At 42.8% G+C, this 24604-nt stretch overlaps 1 protein-coding gene across 5 annotated transcripts in view; it reads left to right on the top strand.

The window, feature by feature from the left end:
- Ca10 (carbonic anhydrase 10) overlaps window positions 1-24604 on the top strand; it is a 497907-nt gene that overhangs the window by 319226 nt on the left and 154077 nt on the right. The window lies entirely within an intron of this gene.

The following is a 24604-nucleotide window of genomic DNA, read 5'->3' on the forward strand; positions in this document are numbered from 1 at the left end:
CTTAAGATACAGGTGGAGCCTTACGAGCACACCCCCATCCGTGGTAGACAGTTGGTGAGCCAATCTTGTACAGGCCATATTCAGGTAGACACTACTTCTTTGAGGTCATTTGTGCAATAGCCATGTCACATCAACAATGTAGTATTTTACGGCACTCCTTTCCATTCTCCAGCCTTTCCATTTTTCTACATCCCCTCCGCGGTGCTCCCTGAGCCTTGAAGGGGGTGATACAGATGCTCCATTTAGGGTTGAGCATTCAACTGTCACTTGTTCTCAGAATTCTGACCCTTATGAGTCTAAGAAATAAGCATTGTTCACTGTAGACAGGAAATTCTCTGACCAGGCCAAAAGCAAAACGAATCTATGGACATAAACATATTTTTAAAAAACAGTTTGACACACTCTGTAGCAAAACAACAGTAGTAGGTTCCTCGAAAGGCCTATTCCCTTCCCAGCCATTGACTTTTGACCAGGTTTACAATACAACCATGAACACCCTCATGTGGAACAGGGTTCAAAAACGAGAAAGTGTTTGGTTGTTCCCATAGCAACCATGCCCCTATTTCACCAGTAAGCACATCTTGCCTGGCAGGTTGGTATTATAGATCATAGTGTTTACAGTTGGGTGAGACTGTAGATGCCTTTTCCCCCCTCAGCAGCCTGCATTGCACCATCTGGTGCTAAGAAAGTTGGCCAACAGGGGAGAAACTTCTGGCTGTATTCCATCTTGGTTTCTGTATATCCTGCAACAAAAGTATCTTTGGCAGTGGGGTCTTATCATCTACTTCTAGCAGCAACAAGAGCAATCCTGATGGCCCATAAAAAGTAAGGGTCTTAAAAGCAAGATAAGGGTGACTGATTTGGTGGCATATGCTGGTAATCTAAATATTTGGGAAGCTGAGGCAGGAGGATTGCCACACATTCAAGGTCAACCTGAGTTTCAAGATAGCCCAGGCTTCATGACCAGGTCCTGTCTCAAAAAACCAGACCAGTCAGCTAACAAAAGCACGTTAGGAGACTCAGGGTGTCTCCGGAGGACAGGGAAAGCTAGAACTTGAAATTAGTAAGAAGCCTAATGTTGCAGGTCTGTAATTCAAGCTACTTAGGAGACTGTGGCAAGAGAATTTAAAGTCCCAAGCCTCCCTGTACTACAGAGTAAGTTCAAGGCCAGCCTGTGTAATTCACTGAAACCCTGTATCAAAACCAACAGTAAAAAGGGGACCAGGAATATATCTCAGTACTAGTACTCATATTGCTCTAGGTTCAGTGCCTTGTACAGGGGTCAGAGAGGCAATGTCCAAAAGCTCCATGGAAACTATTGCAATAAAAGCATTGATGTAACAGTCTCTATCCCTCAGCCCAGAGCTGAGGACTCCCCAACACCCCATTCCATGGATACCCAAGTCCCTTTTATAAAATGCCTCAGTTTTTGCATATAGCCTGTGTACAGCTCTGTCACTTGTATGATTAATCTCTAAATTGCTTGTAATATTTTAGAGATTATAAGTGCTATGTAAATGGATGTTATACTGCATCATTTAGGCAATAATGACATGTGTGGACATATTTTTTAACCCATGGTTGAAGCTGCAGATGTGGAATTCATAGATATGAAGAGATGACTATATAACCAGATTATAAGGGGAGTGAGGACAGCTATGAGCAGCAAATGTCTAATATAGCGAGATGAGCACATGTCATCATCCCTTAGGCCAAAGTCAGCCAGGCCCATAAGTCTTAGCTGTCTCCTCTGTCACAGGTAAAGTAAGCAGAGAAGTTTCATGCTGGCCTCCTTACTGAAGCTAAGAAGCATCAGTGTTTTATCCCTGGAACACCTGGGGCTCGTCTCTGCTAACTCAAGGTTGTGAAAAAAGTCATTTAGTGAGGTGAACTCCGGAAACTATACGGAGATTTACAACATACTGAATTTATTGACGTCAGCTGGTTATAAACCCTTTATGAATAGTAATATAAGGAACCAGGGTTGAAGAGATAGTTCGGTAGAAAAAGCATTTTCTGCATAAGCACAAGGACACATATAAAAGCCAGGCATGGAACTGTGCATTTGTAACCCCAGACCTTGTGGGCACAGGTGTAGAAACAGGTTGTCACTGGTCAGGCAGCCTAACCCAAATGACAAGCTTCAGGCTCAGTAAAGGGATCCTCTAAAAAGTTCATGTGGAAAGCCAGAGAGGAAGACTCCTGACAATGGACCTCTGTACTCACAAGCACTGGAGAACACACCTTTACACACACACACACACACACACACACACACACACACACACACACACGGGGGAAGAGAGAGAGAGAGAGAGAGAGAGAGAGAGAGAGAGAACGAAGCACAAAAAATGTTGAGATATATATATTTTAAATTAGATACAGAATCTTTAAAATCACATGATTTTTCTACATTAGTGAATAAAGGGACAGATAGAAATGGAGAGTATGAAAACACATGATTTTTCTACATTGGTGAATAAAGGGATGGAGAGAAAGGGAGAGTAAGAAAAACTAGAGCAGGGAAAGAGAAGCAAGAGAGATAGCCAAGCTGCATAATGCATACATCCTATGTGTTTTAAGAGACCATTCATGGAAATGTAGAATGTTCCTTATCCACAGTCACACACTCTTGACTTCCTTATGTCTACAAAGGTTTGAGGGGATCGCTTCTGAATGTACTAAAAACCCATTTTAGACTAGATTCCAATCTAATCTGACTAACGCTTTGGACAAACCTCTTACCTCTCTGTACCAGACTTCCCGTTGACCAATAAATGCCCATTTGGTATGATCTAGAGAATGACTTATGACAGCCTGGTTTTTAAATGAGTATGTCTATTAAGCATGTAGCAAGGAAAAATAAACAAATAGCAAATGGCAGATATTTAGAAGCAGCAGATAGACCACACACCATCATCAAATCGGGAGTCTACAGCATACAGCAGAGATGGCTGGGGTAGCCTGATTGGGAGAGAAAACAGAGGGAACGTCGGCAACTCAGGGGGCTTACAAACATATCAGAGAGCAACTGGGGAAGCTGAGGCAGTCAACTGAACTTCCGATTGAGCTTTCTCTACATGGATGAGTTTCCCATGGCTGAACTTCTGGCTTCCCATTTGTGCTGCAGGCATTTTTATATTACAGCATAAATAATAGGAATCTTTGTTGGAAATGGTTTGTTTACCTTCCAGCTGCTCTCAAGGTCAGTGCTTTTAGTACTCTTAGCTGCTTGCTGTTTTTCCCTCTCCCTGTTACAGAACCAGAGCCCAGTCTGATGCAGGACAGGAGCTTTGGAGGACACTTGTCATAAACATGTGTGCAGGGCCAATCTTGCTTCCAGAGCCAGCTTCTCGATGACCTCAAACAGCACATGACCATCTACAACCATGTGTGCTGTAGCACTTTGCTCAGCTAATGTGGCAATTCAATTGCTGCCATGCTCATGGAGACACCTAACTCAACACTTGGCATGTAGTAGGTACCCAAACAAACACCAGTTTCCCTTTCTTTCCCCTTTTGGCATCCTGTTCCCAGGGGCTGTGTCACCTTTCAAGTCTGAAGCTCCCTCCTTATCACTTTCTCTGAGTGTCAGCATGCAGCTTCACACACAAGGCCTCTCCCTGCAGCCACTACTTGCAAGGAACTGTTAGCTATGCAAGATGTCCCAGGAGGTGTCCTTGGACCCCCACTGAACACAGCTTCAGCACCTCATTGCTCTCTGTTTTACAGCAGCTTTGACAATCCATATATATCTTTATAGCCACAGAAGCTGCAACCTTGGTGAGGATTTCAAAAGCCTTAAGAATCACAAGAGGAAAGTACAGGGAGGCTACAAGGAGCTGTTCAGAGGTTCTGAACACATCAATCATGGGCATTCTTTTGAGTTGTTATCCAAAGCAGAGATTGACAAAAGTTTTTTTGTTTGGGTTGGTAAAGGATCAGACTAAATGCTTTAGGTTTTATCAGCAAGTGAGGGCTTAATAATCTATTTCTAGCTAAAGGACAGTGCGATAATAAAATAAATGTGCAGGTATTGTATTGTGTGTGTTTTTAACTGGCAACATGAATTGGACAGTTTTTAAAAATATGTCTTTAGAGCTATGTTTCTATGAAGTGTTCTATCCACAAAGGTTTCCTCAAGCAAAATCTTTTGGAAGATGACATATATTCCATCAATTCTAAAAACAACATATTTTAGCAATACCACTTGCTAATATCCAGTAGACTTAAGGTCTGTCCCCATTATGCTCATCTTGACAAAACTTTTTTTTTATGAGTTTGAGTTCTGAGCCAGGTGTATCAGCTGCCTGCTAGGTTGGAGCTTGTTTGAAAGACTCCAGGGAGAAAATAAAACCTGGAGTGGGTACATCAGTGAGGGTTGCAATATGACATAGTATGTGCAGAATGCAGAGAAACTAGGAGGAGAGTGCAGTGCCTCCAGTAAGAAAAACCTTAATCTTAACCCCAGGGTTTTCCTTTACCTAAGAGCATCTGTCTTTGTCCTTCTCTTAAAGGGGTGGGTGGAAGGAAGGGCTATAGAGAGAAAGCTGCCATGAAAAACAACAACAGCACAAAAACAAACAACAAACAAAAACCAATGTCAGACGGGGGACACAACCCATCCAACGAACCTTAGCTAATAAGGGGACATGCTAGCTTCTTGATGCTTCCATGGTCCATTCTCTTGCTTCCTTAGTAAAACCCAGTCAGACACCAAAGAATAAAAAAGTTCATCCTGCGAAAGAGCCTAGACTGTGGGAAAAGGCGATGGCCAGATGAACAGGCCAATTGGAACCTTCAGCAGAATTACATCTCTGAGGGCTTAGAAAATGAATGGCATGTCATGAAACCTCCCTGGTGAAAGTCTTGTCAGCTCCTAACGTCAGACTGATTCCAGATTTAGGAAATATTTCCAAATAGCTTTTCATCCACTGCCCCAACAACCTGTGAAGCAGACAGAGCACAATTGTTTATCCCATTGTTTATCCATAAAGAGATGATTTTCCCATGCTGGAGGTAAAAAGTTTACACTGGGTCTTGAAGCAGAATTTCAAGAGCCAACCTGGTGCTGTTTCTATCATGTCAATGACACCCCTTGTTGGTAGTGTCCCAGAACAGTCATCTCCAGGGAAGGACATTTTCATTAGTTATGTCCTGCTACACTTGTCAGTAGCTAGTACCCTTTGAGTCTTCCATATTTATATAGCTCTTTACAGCAGCCATCTACTTCATAGAAAGCTCATCAATCTCTGGCGTCCTGCAGCCAAAAACTCATTTCCACTGACAGAGCCCAGCCCTGTGTTCCCTGTCCAGTGAGTACTCATCACCATGTCGTTTTGCACAATGTGAGCATGAAGTTTACATGGTCAGTCAAGAGAAGGCTCCTGTGTCTAGAGTAAATGAACACCAAAGTGGAGAGATGAAGAGCTAACTGACTTCCAGGAAGACTAGACAGTGATCTTGGAAAGTCAGAGGAAGAAGAGAAGCAGTGGCTTCTCTGACACAGCATCTCACTATGTACCCCTCACCAAGCATGCTGACTGTCCCCCTGTGCAGACCAGACCGGCCTTGACATGTCTACTTGCCTCTGCCTCCCTGGTGCTGGTGTCAAAAGCTGGTATTAACATACCCCGCTCAAGCAGTGCCTTTTATTTGAGCTTTAGAAAGGCAGAAATGAGAGATGGGGTTGGACAACCTGCTGTTCTGAAGAAATGACTAAGGATCAGCAAGGAGCTTCAAATACAGCTCCGTGCCTCACTGTCACCTTTATTCACAAGGAACTGTTAGCTGTGCAAGATGTCCCAGGAGGTATCCTTGAAGCCCACTGAACGCAGCCTCAGCACCTTGTCATGCTGTGTTCTCTAGCAGCTCTGACAAGCCCTGTGTATGATGAGAATAAAACCGAGCATTTGCAAAAAGTGAAACACTTGAGGTCCAACAGAGCTGCATGAAACACACATGATTCCGCATCCTGGCTAGTGGTTCTGAAGTCACACTGCATGAGTTTCCTGCAGGTTGTGATGCACTGGAGCTGAGGGACATGGGGCTGGTGACAACATCTCTATGAGCTGTGACTTCATCTATACATGTAGCACATAAAAGAAAATCAGCCTTCGTTTCTAGGGTTATTAATCAGGGTGGTGTCACATGTGGGAATCAAGATTCACTAGACCCAGTACAGGTTAAAAGGTTTATTCGGAGAGATAACACTTACGAGAGAGAGAGAGAGAGAGAGAGAGAGAGAGAGAGAGAGAGAGAGAGAGAGAGCCCCTCCCAGAGCCAATCTAAGTCCTCCTCTCCTGTATACCCAAAGGACGTGGTCAGTGCCACAGGTGCCTACAGGGTGGCATGAGTTCATAAATGTGAAGTGCTGGTGACAGTCTGTTACGGAGTATAATCTGGATTAACAATTGCAATGCCACTGCAAGGATGGTCCCAAAAGACTCGGAGAAGTTGGAGGGATAGGAGGAGGAGGAAGAAGAGGAGGGAAAGCTGGTTAAACAACTTTTGATATTATCTCTTACAATATGTCTCCATCCCTTTTACTGCATTCTTTAATCCTGCTGTTTTCCCAACACATTGACTGCAGGCAGCTGATGGAGCTGAGCGAGCATTGCTTCTGACATGCCCAGTGATGCCCTGTTCTGTTTCAATTAGGTCCAATTATAAGATGCATGCTTCTTTCGTTTTGCTGTTTTGCATTCATGTTCACAAACAGTTTTGGGAATGCTACCAAATTAACTCAAAATGAGCAGGGTAGTGGTACAGACAGACTAAGCAGGGACCTGGTAGACACTGTTTCCAGTACCATGCCTCTTAGTGACCACTAGTTATTGGGAGCAGGAAGCCTAGATGTGATGAGTCGAGACAACTGAGCACAAATACATGAGAGATGAGTAATATGTGATCAGCCCACTGTGGTTTCAGAGTCGCAACAACTCTGGACATACGATAAAAGATCAATATCCCAAAGTCCAGGAGCATTATTTGCATAAAGGTTCCAAGGGAGGGAAAAAAAGACATAATAATGACAGACGCATCACAAAACTGTGATATGAAGAGTTCAGGTCAGGGTCAGGACAATATCAACATTTTAAATTAGGGTAAGGTCAGGGCTGACCTCAACTGTGTTGGAGCTGATGCTTGAAATATACTCATTATTCATTTTGACACTGGAAGGTCTTATCGTATAATTATAGCAAGTGAGATGTTTATTACGGTGACAGAATTTTGGGTGCCTATTTAAATTTGGCATGCAACAGAGGGCTTCTGTTTCCCTAGACCTGGCCCTGCTGGAGTAGGAGGTACCTGGAAACGGTCTTTCAAAGAGATGTCTGAAGGAAGCAGGCATTGGCTCAAATTCTGGCTCAGATCCTCTCCAAGCAACATCTTGGGAACATTATCCTGACCAGTGCACCTCCCATTTACACACTGAGGTCAGAGAATAATAAAACCTAACTCTTTTATTCACTCATCCACCACCAAATACTTACTGAGCATGAGACTCGATAGGAGTATTGCTGGAGGCATGGCAGACAGGTGAATTAACAAAACAAACCAGAAGTCTCTGCACTCAGGACTCTCTCGTTCTAGTGGGGAGATCAATGATCATTAAGAATAGACTCATGGTATCCTGTAGCAAAAGGAAGGGAACACTCTCAAGAATGTGAACTCAGATAAGCCACAAAATAATGGCAGTGTGAGAAGTGGGACTAAGTGGGAGGTTGAAACGGCACACACGAGGGAACTGAGGAGAGTAAATGAGGCCATCATCTCTAAAGTGTTTGGCACAGCACTCACACATCCTAGTGCCTCAGCACATGCTTATGTTTACATTTCTCTGAGTAGGAGAGAAAAGTGTGATAAAGGCAGTCTGGGTCCCACGGGCATGGCTGTGCTACCGTCTCTAATGCTGAAAGAGCAGGATTCTGGCACATTCTACAACGCAATGAGAAGACAACCTAGGAAAGTCGTAGCAGGTATCATCATATCTGAGCCAGCTCCTAGAGCATGTAGGCCCTGAGGCTCAGAAAGAAGAATTAGCTGAAAGGTTCCACGCTCCACCTTTCGTGATGAGTAAGTATACTTGGGGATCATCCTTACAGACAGTAGAAAGTTCAGGTATGCAGGAGAGTTGAGGGGAAAGATCTGGAAAGCAGTCCCATGGTGGCTATTACCTGTCTGTAGATGAGATGCCTTTTCAGAAGCAATCTGACTATGGATAGTAAATACCAATGAAGCCACCACCCTTGGCTGGAGTTGGCTGTCAGTCCTGTGCTCTGGGTTGCAGCCGACTATGGCACACATCCACCTGCAGCTGCCTGGGGGAACAGATGATGTAGCCTGGGCCAGCCCACAAGGCCTTTTGCGTGTGTTACAATGTGACCATGCTGGCATTTCACCATCTCGTTTCATGGTGCTTAGGCTCTAGCAAAGCTGCATATAAAGAAAGGAATGAAATCTTCCCCCCTTTGCTTGGATTCTGTGCTTACTGAAAACAGAGGAGAGCAAAGCAAAACAGGAGAAAACAAAGTGCCTCCCAGGGCAGACAGATCTGAGCCCGGGAGGAGGTCTTATAGAAGCTGTTAATATGCCCCTAGTAGTTTGCTATGGAGAAAAAGAGGCTGGAGAGAGAAGCCTGAATAAGGCTGTCTCTCCTGCCTTGTGCACTCTGAAGGGATTCAAGACATCCTTCTATAGAAAATCACTCGGAGTTCCCCAGGAGAATTGTGGCTTTTTATTCCTTTGAATCTCTACACAGGACAAAAAGGCCCTCCAACAAATATGTGCTTTCTTCCTTTTCTAATACTTTTTAATTCTCCAAAACTGAGAGTGAGCCAAGTCTTCTCAAAAGAGAGCCTAGGGGCCTGCTTCTGCCTAAGCAAGTGCAGTCAGATAGTCCTGTGTGCCTCTGACCACCAGCCTTGCTATTCGTTCTATTCGCTGAGTAGCTACTATGGGATAGACACTAAATTCTACATCTGTGAAGCTAGCAAACCATATTTCTTTCTTGGGAACCTGTCTGTGCATGTGCATAGGTAGTTCAAACACCCCCAGCAGTACTAAGTTCTTTGAAGGCAATTTAAGCAAGAAGGTAGCAATAGTGGTAAAATGGACATAGAGATACCAAGAGAATTTGGTCCAGCATAGAGGTTTTTAAGTATGATATATGAGCAAGAGCCCGTATAAAGTGGGGCACAACCCATGTGATATCTGGAAAAGCAGGACTTTAGTCACTGACTGGTGTCAGCGTGCCTATGAAAATTTTGAAGTGGCTGTATGCTTGGGGTAGTCAGGGCAAAGCAATGTGACTGATGTAGAACACAGCTAAGAAGAGAGTGGCATCAGGTGACAGCAGAGAGGTTAGAAGGTAAAAGACCTTGTGGCTGCCACTGACCACTTAGCTGTTTCACTGCAGGAGATTGAGAGGCATCAGTGTGGCCTGAGTAGGGTTGGCATGCCCTGGCTTACTTCCTTACAAGTTCTTCATGATCCCCAGATGGAATCTGGGCATGATGGGGAAAGATGAAAGTAAGAAACGCGGTTAGGAAGCTGTTCAAGCACTGCTAGGGAAAGATAATATTTTGGACTGAGGTAGTACTTTGTGGGGGGGGGCAAAGTGAGAAGGACTCAGATTTGTCATGTATTCTGAGGGTAGCCAACATTATTGGTTGACAGGCTGTGAGATGTAGAAAATATTAAAGAATCAAGAATACTCTTGGGATATCTTGTCGCCAAGAGAAGATCTGAATAATGACATCATTGTTCATGTAAATATGGATGGGGGAAATTTCACAAGCCCCCACCCCTAGATGCAGAGCTGCAGATAATCACTGGCTGTTGAGGAGAGAGACAGTTGTGGGTTTTTTTGTTTTTTTGTTTGTTTTTTGTTTTTTGGTTTTTTTTATTCTTTTTTTTTAATTTAGATAAGAAACAAGGTTGCTTCACAAGTCAGTTCCAAGTCCCTCTCCCTTTCCCTCCCCTCCTCCCGTGCCCTTCCCCCATCCCCCCCCCGTTACCCCCTCGTTCCCCCAGGGAGGATGAGCTCTCTGATAGGTTATCCAATCAAATGGTCAATACTAAATACATCCACATACTAGCAACACTAAATGGACTCAATGGAGTGTGTGTGTGTGTGTGTGTGTGTGTGTGTGTGTGTGTAAAATATAGGAGTTATAGGGGATAAAGAAGGGGTGAAATAATGTAAATACAGTAACCATATATAAAATTCTCAAAAAAAATTTACTTCTCTTGAACCTTGTTTGTCAACAAATAAAAAACGGCTCAAATATTTTTTATTTTAATTAGCAACAAGCTTGTGTCACCTGTCAATCGCAGTTCCCTCTTCCTCCCCTCCTCCCCTACCCTCCATCCTTCTCTGCCCCCAACCCCCAACCAATCCCCACCATTCTCCAGGGAGGATAAGGCCCTCCATGGGGATATGCAGTGTCTGTCATTTCGTTTAGGGTAGGGCCTAGGCCCTTCCCCAAGAGTCCAGGCTGAGTGAGCACCCCTCATTGTGGGAGGGGCACCCAAAGCTCATTTGTATGCCAGGGATAAATACTGATCTACTATCCAAGACCCCATAGATTGTCCAGTCCTCTTCGCTGACAACCTCGTTCAGGGGGTCTGGATCAGTCCTATGCTGGCCTCCCAGCCATCAGTCGGGGGTCCAAGGGCTCCCCCTTGTTCAGGTCAGCAGTTTCTGTGGGTTTCACCAGCCCAGTCTTGACCCTTTGTTCATTATTCCTCTCTCTCTGTCACTGGGTTCCAGGAGTTCAGTTCAATGTTTAGCTGTGGGAGTCTGCCTCTGCTTCACTAGATGAAGGTTCTAGGATGGCACATAAGGTAGTCATAAAACTCCTCATTATCAGGGATGGGCATTTAAGGTAGTCTATTCACTATTGCTTAGTTTGCCAGTCGGTGTCAAGAGCTACCATAATAGAGGGAGCCATTATAGTTTTGAGGAGGTATCTGGCACCAGCCAAATAAATAAATAAATATTTTTAAATTTCTTTTATTTTAAAACAATCTTTTCTCATTTTACATACCAGTCGCAGTTCCTACTCCCTCCTCTCCTCCTGCCTCCCACATCTCCATCCACTCCTTAGGGTAAAGCTTCCCATGGGGAGTCAGTGAAGTCTGGAACATCTCTTTGAGGCAGGACCAAGGCCATCGCCCCTATATCTAGGCTTAGCAAGGTTTCCTTACAAAGGGAATGGGCTCCAGAAAGACAGTTCAAGCACTAGGAATAAATCCTGGTCCTACTGTCAGTGGCCCACAGACTGTCCAAGTCACACAACTGTCACCACATTCAGAGGGCCTAGTTTAGTCTTATGCAGGTCCCCCACTGTCAATCTGGAATCAGTGAGTTCCCACTAGCTATCCCCAGAATGGTCTTGACCCCTTTGCTCATATTATCACTCCTCCCTCTCTTTGACTGGACTCTGGGAGCTTGGCCCAGTGCTTATCTGTGGATCTCTGCATCTGCTTCTGTCAGTTGATAATTAAGGTAGTCACCAGTCTGATGACAGGAGAAAGCCAGTTCAGACACCCTCTCTACTATTGCTTAGGGTCTTAGCTGGGGTCATTCTTGTGGATTCCTGGGAATTTCCCTAGTGCCAAGTTTCTCACTAGCCCCATACTGGCTCCCTCAAAGCAATATTTAAAAGAAGAATGATTTCAATATTTAATGGGTACGAACTATACACTGTCTCTCTCACTGTCTACTTTCTTACTCTCATGGGCTCCCTGTGGGACAGGAGTTCTGAGGTATATAGTTTTCTATCCATAATCTAGCAGCTAAATATCTTATGTTCAACTTCTAATGCCCTGTATGAACTGGGAACATAATCAATATTTGTGGAAGAAAGGAAAATCTTATAGTTAGTAAGCCATGGTGCTTCTACTTAGAAGCTGGATCTGGGAAATCTGTCCTTAAGATTCTTGTGGATTTGCTATCCATGATGACATGACTCAATGACTACCAAACAACTCACTTCCTCCCAATAAAAGTCTACAAATTGATTCAACATGTTATCTAATTTGGTCTTCACTCCAAGTCTGTGAAGTTGCCTGTGAGAGTAGGTGACCATCTCCATTTCATAAAAGAAAAATGAGGCTCAAGTATTTCAAGGCGACTGGAAAAGATCACAACTGATAAGAGACAGAACTGCTCCTAAAAGTAGGACTCTTGACTCCATGCCAAGCTTTACCTGCTTTTTTTTACGTATCTTCATGTTATAGAATCTTTCTGTGTAAGTAGAAAATTTCAAATGACATTCACACAAAAGGAGATCAGTTTAAACTTCTCTATCAGAGATTTCATCTAGCTATAAGAACAAATTTTCCCAATGAAGAATGCAGTATACCCAAACTCCAAGTTCATGTCCATGCCATACCTTGAAATGGGAGACGAGGTCCCTAAGTGCATAGAGCAAGTTCATTGCATGCCATGGGGCATCCAAGAAGGGAATTCACTGTGTACATGCAAGGCAAGGATACAGTTGAGTGAGAAACTATTCAAGAGTCAATGACAGTTCTAAGAACTCAAGGTTGAAGGTTGTGTTATGTGGGAGTTTTGAGGTCAGATTCTATAGTCAGAACTGGTTTCAGCGCTTGGCAGCTCCAGGGATCCAGGTTTGAATTCTGGCTCTGGCACCTGCAGCCTTCAGCGCTTGGGACCAGTCCTCTAACCTCTTCTGCATCTAGTCTGTATGACAGGCATGGTGACAGTCACTTCCTTCAAAGGCCCTTATAAAAATTAAATGAGGAAACTACAGAGAAAACCTCAATACAAAGCAAATCCTAAAGCAAGGAGAGAATAGAGAAACTACAAACAAAAGAAACTGAGAGACAGTGCATACCCAAGGAAAATGGTTTGAGCAGAACACTGGGAGTTGGATCCAGAACTGCCCTTGCAGGAACTCTCAGTTTAGAATAAGGGAAAGTGTAGTAAGACATCAGAAGCCCCTCTACTTCCCAAGCTTCAGTCTCCCTGCATTATTTTCTTGTAGAGGAAATGTGAACATGGAATTTCAGGGTCTTAGGAAAGTTCCTTTATTTTTAGGTTGCAAATCTGCTAAGTGATTTCAGGAGGTGACCACATTTCAATTCCTTTAGCTCATCAGCAATTTCTTAATGAGGCTAATTACCTCTAAACAGCTCCCACCCTGCAGGGCTCCACCGAGAGTTTGGCTGCATGTAAACCAATGAGTCTATGACCTTTGTGGGTGGCTCGGAGGCCTGGTTTCTGGGCATCCACCTCATCAACCTCAGTAATAGAGACATTCTCTGGTTAATAAGGATATGAAGTTGCCCTGGATCCCTGAGATCACCAAATGCTGAGACTGCTCAACTATATGAGAACGAAATCAAAAGGCAAGTGGCAACTATTGTGTAGGGGAAAAACCCCACGGGAGATTTCCTTCTGAAACCACAAGGAGTTTATGGAGGATTCCCCCAGTATCCACACTCCTTCACCAGAATATGAACTGAATGTTTACTTCAATTCACATTTAGTGATACTATGAAAAAAAAAGACATCAACTAGACATGATTTCCTAAGATGCTGTGTTTTTCTCACAGACAGAGACTTGTAGCCATAGTGCCAAATGTCCTATTTCTTCAGCATCTTTTTTATGGACCTAGGGATAGAATATCACAGGTTCTTCCATGACCCATCCATGAATTGTTCAAAATGGACTTGATGTAGATTTCTGGCAGTGGGCTACTAAAATAGTAGTTGTAATGACAGCTGATACATATCCAGTTTCACTGTTACCCCACACTTTATTTCATGCTTTAACTCCATCATCTCATTCTCATTCATATTTTACATGGTAGAAAGCTAAAACTTTGGAGGAACCTAAGAAACTATTCCAGGGTCCTATAGCTTTTCAGTGGCAGAAAGGTAGACAGTCTTATGGAGTGTTCCCATTCCCAAGGAATACAGATATATCATTTGTGATTTTTATCCTTGAAACAAAACCACCATCATGAAATCAAGGACTCTGAAGAAAATAGTTCCTTCTCCAGGAGGCAACAGAGCCATGTAGAGAATGCAGATCCTTAGGGATCAAAGTCTGGACTTTTACCCTCAGCTCACATTTCCTTGATGACCCAGAGCAAGCCAACATGTCCCCATGGGCTCCTGACTCCTCAACTGACAAGAAAAAACTGGGTTTTACCTGTGAGGAGGAGTGGTCTTAGAGTTGGCTGTGGGGGAGGTGACCGGGGACAGGAGGAGAGATGGAGGGAGAACTGTAGTTGGAATTTAAAATGAAATCTAAACAATTTTTAAAATGGAAAAAGAAGAAATAATTTTAAACTCCCCTCTGGCAGGGCCATTGTGCCATTTGACTCTACACCAATACAGAAGCAAACACCTCTTTTTAAATAAAAGGAGCCAGGTGCTAATTTGGGCTGCTATCAGCTTTGTAGCTCTTTAGAAGAAAAAATGAATTTATTTTGGTTTGGCTAGGTTTATATTCAGAGTTTTAAAAGGAGAGATGTAAGCAGCTAATTTATCTCCTTTCTTCTTTGAATGAGTTCTAAATTCACAAGATAGAATCGGGATCATAATTTTGTGTTGACAGTTGAATGAACTGAGGCTCAGAGAGGTTAAGTGACTCACTTGGGAGCACAGAGCAATTCAGTTCCAGGAGACAAGAAGAATAACTCTGTCTCATGTAAAAGAACAATCTAAATTGAGTGATGGCAGAGGACTGTCACAGATGAACTCAAGAAGCACCCATGAAGGCACTTTAATGATGGCATTTAGAGTAGGGGAAATGATATTTCAAACACTGGTACTAGTACTAACCTGAGAACACCCTGCCTTTCAGCTAAAGGTTAATGAAAATGAAGAGGTGATATTGCCTTTCTCTAGTGCCAGCAACTATTCTGTGTGGTCCAGGAGCTAAGTTTGGGAATTATCCATTATTTAGAGCAAACATCATAATTGCCTATTGGGTTCCTTGCCATCAGGTGATAATGTAAGATCTCATGGACAGATGATTGGCCAAGCCCACACAAGTACACACGGCTCTCCTTGCAGTCCATCACCAGGTACTAAGTCAGAGGACTATACCAAGTCATGGTGAGGGACTGGGAGAAGCATATATGTACATTATTTGAGTGCTAGGAAGGAGGGGAAATTACATGGCAGTGAGTCTCATAGGTATTCTCACTCAAGTAGACAAGACTTGAGCCTAGATTTTCAGGCAACCAAACAGCACTCATACAGTTTATCTAAACCATCCCAATAATTGGCACACAGCCCAGAACATCTCCCTTCCTTCAGCCCATGGTTTTTCTACAGTAGCAATTTTGACTTTGAGAGCAGGGTAATCCTGTGCTCTAAAGACCTTTCTCCATGTAACATGCTGTGCTTCATATCCCTGACCCCTACCAAAGATTCAAGTAGTATCTCTAATCACGATAGCTAACACTGCCTCCAAGCACTGCTACATATCACCTGCATGTCACTAACAGACAGGAATAGAGGTGGGATTACCCCTAGTTAAGGACACTGTTTTTGGTCCCTTTACCTTATTGTTGGAATTCAGTGTCTCAAATGCTATATATTCAAAACAACGCAGAAACAAGAACAAGACCCCAAAGCTACATTTATAGTACATGATGCTTACAGAACCAAAAGATGAGGATGCAATGTCTTAACACATCTGTTCCTGAACTGCCACCCCTTCCTTGTCCATTTTGCTGTGTGTTCTATGGGGTGTGAGAGAAGTCTAGGCCCGTCACACCATGATGGGAAACCCACTTGGTGCCCCAAATTCATCATTTCAAAGACAGTGAGAGGAAGTCAATGGGAACTGGAGGGGTTGCCCAGCTCTGTCAGACCAAGGTATATAAGGCAGAGAAGAGTGAGAGCACCTCCCTTTGTGATGGATGCAGGGCCAGTGGTACGTTTCTGCCCTGATCACCATCAGCCACATGTTGTCTCCCAAGCCAACTTGGTTCTCCAAGCAACTCAGCCTTGATTCAGGCGTTTATCTAGATGACACAAAAGGTCATTTCCATGCAGAAGGAACTACAGTAAAAGAAAACAAAGCCAGGTTAAGAAATGGTCGTGAAGAAGGATTCCATTTCATGGCTATATGTTCTAGCACAGCTTTTGAAGCAAAATGAAGAAGGCTTCCTGACTGTGGGACATGTGAAGCCTCCCATGCATCACATACCTTTTCCATGGGATGGAGACACAGTACACAGTGTTCCTCACTCAGCCCTTTCTCCTCTGAGCAGTTCTGGGAACTAAGGCATCCCCGGACAGACTTATATAAAATGCTCCCCATCCTCTCTCCAGGTCTCAGTTTCTTCACACATGTAATGGGGCAGTAAGCTCTCACTCACTGACCTTTCAGGGAGAGGGGACCTGAGAAAACACTTGAGAAAGTGCTTTGTAACCCTGAAGAGTTATAAAAGTTTAAGAGGTCATTATTAATACATACTCATTAATAATTTACTACTAATAAAATTTTCTCTGCCTCACTGAAATGGTGAGTTGATGAATATGATCATTGAAGCAACAAAAGTCCCAAGAGGGTGAAGGGTTTGCTCAAGGTCACACACTAGACCTGGAGTCACAGTACATGGTGATCAAGATGACAGGAATGGCAGCAGCCTCCACAACAGGAAAGTGCTCTCTACAGCACCAGCTCTTTTTGCTGTTGGGATGGCTGTGATCTGGATTGTCGTGACCAACAAGGTGACAGAAAATCAGCAAGTAGCACAAGCCACTCCAGAGTTGAGAAACAGTGAGAAAAATTTGCAGTAGACTGAGCCTCAGTGCTAGGCTTTGAGCCTTTGGTCTCCAGAATATAAAATGAGGTGTTTGTTTTTTTGTACGACACCCCCTTACAGAGTCATTAGGCAGATCAGAATATCCCATGAAGCATCAGGACTGGTGACACAGACCTACAGTGTGGGAGAGGAGGTGATGCAGTTGCAGAGCTGCAAAGCACACAGCTCTGTGGAGACCATGGCCAAGTTGCGGCTCTGACGAGACGACCCTTTCCCAAAGCAAATGGAATGACCCCACGCATCTGTGTGGAACATGAAGATGCTTTCCAGAGCAACATGACCCAAAGTAGCCCAAAGGGTAGAGAGTGTTTAGGACTCTGAATAAGTCATTTGAAAGGGCTCCCTGGGAATGGTGAGGCATGTACTGTACTGACCACCTCTTATCCCACCTGTAAACAAATATCCCACCTTAAAGCAGGTAGGACCCAGGACAATGGAAAGAGCAGCAGGAAGGGCCATATTGGTGCCCAAAGACCGACACCCTGAAGCAAAGAGAAAGAACAGCAGGGTTCCGATTTTACACTGCAGGAGAGTGGAAGCGTTCAGATAATTAATTGCTTTCCCTGTCACTGCCTTGTCATCCACACAGTTCTTGAATTTATCATGAGTCCTGCTCTCAGGCCTTGATGTAAGGCCTCAACACCATGCTTCAGTATAACCAACATTGCATTAATAATATGTGCCTACCAGCCAGGAGAAGGGCAACTCACTAGTTTTGACGCCTAGTATTTGCCAATTTCTGCGATGTGAATGCTCCCAGTATAATCCACCAAGTAATGATGCTGAAGTTGTATGTGGGAAGAGAAACACAGTAACAATTAGACCACTTCCAACATTTGGATATAAAAACACTAATAACCTCCAGAGCAGAGATAATAATAACATATAACTAAAGTATTAAGTCTGAGGTGGCATCACTTTTGTTTTCTTAACATTAGACTTACTTAATTATAAGTTGATTCAACTGAATTTTTAATGATGGTATATTCAGCAACTGCCTTATAAATAATCCTTTTAAAATGGCAATCAGTACTACTGAGCTTCTCCAGGTGGGATCCTATGCAGCAATCACTATGCTGGCCATACTATATTACCTTCAAGACAAAGGACACCCACCAGGAGCACACACACCTGTAGTTTGTTTATTGTTCCCTGTAATGAGGGCAGTTATATGCCAGGAGTGTCACAAGACACCTCAGCAGGATTAATCCTAAAGACTAAACAGACTTCAACTTGGTACAGGAACTCTGGAGGCCAGTTGAGAAAACCAGGGCTCACTACACGGTATGCTGTCAAGAAGCAGGTGACTCTGAATGGGCTCCCTACAAATTCCCCTACATAGTTGGGGAAATAAAGCAAGCTTGGTATTTTTATTACGGAGCAAAGAGTTAGGCCAGAGAGCAGTGGTCTGACCATGTCTGTAGTTTCCACACGTTCATGTGCTTTCATTAAGGAAGCAGGCTTGTTTTTAACTTGGCCCATCAGGCTTGTAACATGCTCCTGTCCAGGGTGGTCTGAGAAGTGTGTTTCCTCACTGGAAGCTGGCCAAGGTTTGGCTGAAAGGTGGGGCCCCAGCTCGGAGCATCAGCAACTTTCCTCTATCTGAAAGTGATTTCCAATTCAGGCTTATGTCTTCATATCAGCTAGTTCTCATTTTTTTAAAAAAAATCAATGTTTTTCATAATGGCCAGTTTTCTAAACCACAGACACAATCATCTCACAGCTCCACCTAAAACATCCCAGATAGGGTCCTTTGTCACTCAAGCCAGGTGGGAGCACCCAGTGCTTCCAAAGCCCAGACTCAGCAGCAACTTGAGTTGCACCTTTGGGGGTGTTCAGTTTGATTCTCCAGCCCATCTGCAGGCCACCCTTCACCGTGTCTCTGCCTGCATTGTTTGCTTGCCTGGGAATGACATCTCCCTGCCTGACCCAGGACAGAACCTACACATTATGTAAAGCCCTTGTCCACTGCCACCTCCTACAGGAAACCTTCTTTGACTTCCACTCCAACTCCCACAGTTGGTACCCCTTCCCTGTAAAAATATATTAATTGGTGAATTCAACAGACATCTAATGAGTGCTTTGTTTTATGGGCTTTGTTCTGGGATCTTATTTGATCTAAGGATCAAACAAGAAATAGGCAGACACGGCCCAGGCACTCTGGAATTTTATATTCTAATGAAAGTAAGCAAGCAGCAATTTGTTTAAAATCTATGGCATAAGGAATAAAACCAATATTCACAAAAGACTTGGTGTAGACTTAAGACAGAGTTCTCTGAAAAAGTAACTATTTCAGCCTGAGTCTCTCTGAATAGTTGGTCTCATGAGACTGAAATATGAATGACAAGAGATCTTACTCCATACTGTAGCCCCACTACCTGAACATGGATTGATTCATTTCCTTTCTGAGACTATCAGATTCAGGGAGGCTGGATAGTGACTAGCCTATTGTTACACCCAACCAGATATAGATGTTTAAATATTTGAGTTCATTGTCATCCCTCATTACAGGCAATATACAAACCAACTCACTGAATTTTGTTTTCCTTAAGGGAAGTGTCTACCACAACCGACCCAGCCCCATAATCATGGACCCATTGTATTCTCCCCACCTCCTGAGCTACCCTGACACCCCAAGTCCAAATCCGACTCACTTTAGCAAGATACAGAGGCTCTGGTCGTGAAGGCTTGGCCAGAAACTGAGCATCAAGCCTGTAGCATCCACGGCCTGTATCACTGGTTGTTTTCAGTACCAAATGCCACTGAGCAACAACTGCATTAGTGTTAGTAAAGGCCAGAAAGGCCTTCATTTAAATTCTGGCTCCAACACTGTCGTTCTGTAGGGCATTCAACAAATCAGTTAACCTTTCTGAATCTGTTTTTCACATCTGTTCGGTGGGCAAACTTCCTTGAGATAAAAGGCTATTTTTTTAGGTATAATTTGCATATGACTGCAAAGACTGTATCTTATCTCTGTTACCCAATTTTTAAAAAGTGCCTGTCATATAACAAGTGTTTATAAATGTTTATGAACTAAATGAATGTGGTGGTGATCAGAAGTGTTTATGAGACAAATGATTTCATGAATCTAATAGGAGGTAAGAGGTCAAAATAAATTCATTTTCATTTTTGTCCTAACTTGTTTGCCCCTATTGCTTTTGTCTCATTTATTTATTTATTCTTTCATTCATTAATTCATTCATTCATTTATTTGGGTTGCTTTTAGAGAGACTCTCACTATGTAGTCTTGGCTGGTCTAGAACTTTCAATGTAGACCAGGCTGGCTTCGAACTCATACCAGTCTACCCACCTTTACCTCCCATGTGCTGGGGTTAAAGCTCCCATGTGCCAGCTTGTCCCTGTTAACATTTTTTATTTTTTTTCTACATAGAATGTTGTGGCAAGTCTTGACTATCATGTTAGAGCTGATAACCTCAGTTAACTGGTTTAATGATACAGTATTTTCAATATTAGTAACTTCTTTTAAAGCAACCACTTTCCTATTGCTGTGAAGAAACACCATGAAAAAGGGCGTGGAAGGAGGGGAGGGAAAGAGAGAGGGGCCTGGGATTGATATGTGAAGCAACCTTGTTTCTAATTTAAATTTAAATTTAAAAATAAAAATTAAAAAAAAGAAAGCAATTAATCAGGATTATAGTTCCAGAGGGTTAGAGTGTATGATGGCACAACAAAGGCATGGCTGTAAGAACAGCCGTGAATTCATATTTGCAACAGCAAGCAGGGGACAGAAAGCACACCGGGAATGGTATGAGTCTTTTGAACATTCAAAGCCTGCAACCAGTGAAATGTCTCCTCCAATAAGGCCACACCTCCCAATCTTTCCCAAACAGTTCTACCTACTAGGGACCAAGGATTCTCATTGAAACCACAACAATGGGAAACTCGGGAGCTTTGAAGAATGAAAGAGAACTTACAAAAGATGCCTTGAAGACATTGGAAATACCTTCGTTATGTCTCTAATGATGTCATTTTTTAAAGTTACCAATACAATGCATACTCATTAAAGAAATTTTGGAAAATATAGAAAAGGAAGAAGAACAGCATACCCTAGTTCTACCTAAACACAACACTGTTGATGATTGAGTAGATTTCATTTTATAATTTTGCTTAGTTAAAACACACGACATGGACAATTGTGTTCGTTTTTCCCAATTACCATGACATAAGCCCTTTCAAGCTACTGTCTGGCTTTAATGGTTGCATTATATTTCACCTAGCAGAAGCGCCATCCTTGACCTCAGCACTTGCTATCATTAGACTCATTAGCTTCTATTAGTTTGTTTTGTAAATAACACTTCCATAAGCATTAGTATGGATAAAGATTCCTCCCCTAAACAAAACAAATTCTAACAGTTCAGGAAACAGCGGTACAGAAACACGTCTGAAATTGCCTCTGGAACTTTTGGATAATAAAAAAGTAATAATAAAGCTCAACATTGCACCAGTTTTTGTTTTCTTTTGTTTTTTTTTTTTCAAATCCCATATCCGGGCTCTCTTGGTGCGGGTTGGAACATTGGAGGGAGACTTCAGAAGTTAATTGGGGAATAACAAGAAAGCTAAGTAAACGGTCTAATCTAAACCCATTAGATAAGCGCTCATTGCGACGCAAAATCTTGATGACTGTAATTAACACATTTATAAACTCTCTAAGAAACTTAAAGCTTCCCTTTTATTGACTGAAAACCAGCAGCTTTTTCAAGCGGAGCTTACGGCCAAGCTGACATGTTCCCTGGGCTGTGGGGTTTGTCAGCATATCGCCTGGGCTTCCTACTCCTCAACTTGATCTGGCCTTTCCTATCCCTGGCAAGAGAAGCAGGTGAGAACACATGGAAATATTCTTCCATCCACTAAAAGTATTGAGATACAGCTTACATTCAGAAACATTCAGTATCATGAGATGGTAGCTTGGGACACATGCTTGTGGCACCATGTTACCTCTCTCCATATGAAGACATTCAACATTTCCAGCACCTGAGGGAGGCTGCCTCATGCAGTCACTCTTCAGAGAGCCATCCTTTGTTGACCAGTCTTGAACTTCATGTAAGCCAAATCACTGTGCTGACTCCTTTTCTTTCTTTCTTTTTATTATCTGACTTTCTTCATCATTGCTTACGTTAGGATTTATGAAGAAGCAATTCATGCATGTTCTTTTTCATTCCTGTATAATGGCTCATGTCAGTAGCTATACCACAATGCACTTACCCATTCTACCACTGATGGACTTGGACATCACTGCTACTTTGTGGCTATTATGAATAAAGTAGGTACAGATGTTGTATCTTTTGGTAAACAACAAACGTAAGTTGTTAAGTTTTTGACAAGAGCACTTGTGAGAACCTGATCTGTGTTACCTTTATGCAAATCATTTCATGTTTCTGGTTCCTCATTCCCTCAACACTAAAATGAAGGGGGACTTAGCTTTTGGACTAGTTCAGTTTTCTTTCCTGTAAAACTAAAACAAAGTATTTGAATATAATAGTGACCAAGGTTTCTTGCAGTTACAGATTCCATGGCTCAGAAGTCTTGGATGTCATGCACATGCTAAAAGTCAGTTGTCATTTTCCACAAGGAAAAATCCTAGTATCCTGGATGTAGCTGTTCTTCCCAAGGTCCATGAGCCATAAAAGGTACTTAGAGGCAGAAGAGGCTGACTCAAATCTCAGCAGATTCCTCAGATATCTAAGGAGCAATGAGATTTGAATTGCGTCTCCCCATCCAGCCAGTTACACAAGCTCTACTCTTTAGCTTTCTCAGACAAGACCACAGACTACTCAGGAGACTCATACAATCACACTGAACCTGGTGCCACGCACACACATCAACACCGTGACTAGTATGTGAGAAAGGATCTGCACCTGGTTCCTGGAAACTATGTGTCACTCTTTATTAATTTTCATTATAATCACATGCTGTGTCCTGCAGACTGATAGAATCAATCCACAGGTGGGTCCATTTATGTAACATGAAGTTACACACTGCCTTTGTGTACTCAGTCATGCTACTTGCCCAGGAGACTCAAATACACAGCATGGTCTGAGCCCTTGAAGAGATGCATCGCTCAACTCAACAAACATTTATTTCCTGAACACCTGTTATTGCACCAGGCAATGTGCCAGGTGCTAGGAACAGAAAAATAAGTAGCACATAATTCTTTTTGCCTTTCTCATTTTTGTTTGTTTGTTTTCCATTAATTTTCTTATTTGCTGAGGGTCTCCCTCTCCCAATAAGATCCACCAAAGCAGTTGAGAGCCTACAGAAGAACAATTAGATTGGTAACAGTCCTGTAACTAGTTGTTCGATGAAAGTGTGAATAAAGCCCAGGAAGCAGAAGCAGGGGCACTGACATGGCTATTCTTGGTCGTCAACTTGACTATATCTGGAATGCACTGCAGTCCAGAAATGGAGGCCACACCTGTGAGAGATTTTCTGCTTAGTTTGAAGTGAGTGAATATACCTCTAGTCCAGACCTTCAAAGTAGGAAGACACACCTCTGGTCCACATCTTGAGGTGGGAGGACACACCTTTATTGTGGACCACGTCTGCTGGCAGCCTATAAGATCATGGAGGAAGGAAGTTCTTGCTCTTTGCCTGCTTGCCCTCACCTTGCTAGCACATCCATTATTCCACTTCTCTTAGAGTCTACTTCTGGATTCCAACTGATACAGAAGACCAGCTGGGACATCCAGCCTTGTGGGACTGAGCAGCTACTGGGTTCTTGGGCGTTCTATTCACAGATAGCCATTGTTAGGTTACATGGACTGCAGCCTGTAAGTCATCCTAACAAATTCCATAGATAGATAGATAGATAGATAGATAGATAGATAGATAGATAGATAGGGAGAGAGACAGAGACAGAGAAACAGAGAGAGAGAGAGAGAGATTAAAGATTAAGCACTCTGAGAGAGAAGCTGCATTCTTCTTCTCTCCATGGCCCCTCCAACCTCGTCTCCATAAAATTATTAGAAATCACCTTTAATTGAGGATAAGGGTTTGTTGCACTCTAATTAATCTGAGAATGGGGTCTATGGGCTCATGTGTTTGAAACCCTTCACCAGTTCTGAACCACTGTCTTCCTTGCCTTCCTAGCACTGTACTTGTCTCGTTATTTCCTTACTGATTGTGTTCTGCTATTGTCCCTCTTGTGCATACTAATAAAAACTCTAAAAGCAAACACTTGTGTAGGATCACCCCTGAATCTCCAGTATCAAACCCTTTGCTTATTGTGTGTTTTAAAATAAATGAAATAGCAGCCAAAGCAACAAACATAGATACAAATAAAATATTTCTGCAAAAATCATTTGGTAGTTGTGAAAGGACTACTAATGAGTTCAGGAAAATAGATTCACCATTCTAAAAAGATCTCAGGTACCGAAATACAAATGTTCAGTTGGAGGGTTCAGCCACAATAATGGAGATTTCAGAGAAAGTCCTGGCTTTCCCTGTCCTACCCATCCTCCATTCTTGTGGCAGGCAGGAAAGTTTGCAGTGGAAGAATTTAGGACCATGTATGGCAACAACTCAGAGGGTTAAAGAAAGTGCTATAAACCTATGCAAGCCCATATGGATGTTTTTGAATATACTAAAAATACAGCAACAAATGTGGGTTAATTTTAAATGTATGTTACTGTATGATATAAATAGTATCATATGTGCATGTAGAGTTAGTAAATACACATATTGAGTTAGTAAATGTTGGCTGGGAGTACTCAGGCTTTCCTTCCCCCGTTCTCGGCAGGGTATGTTAACATCATTTCTC

The sequence above is a fragment of the Mesocricetus auratus genome, unplaced genomic scaffold, assembly GCF_017639785.1.
Source record: "Mesocricetus auratus isolate SY011 unplaced genomic scaffold, BCM_Maur_2.0 Super-Scaffold_100007, whole genome shotgun sequence".
NCBI classification, from domain to species: Eukaryota; Metazoa; Chordata; class Mammalia; order Rodentia; family Cricetidae; genus Mesocricetus; species Mesocricetus auratus.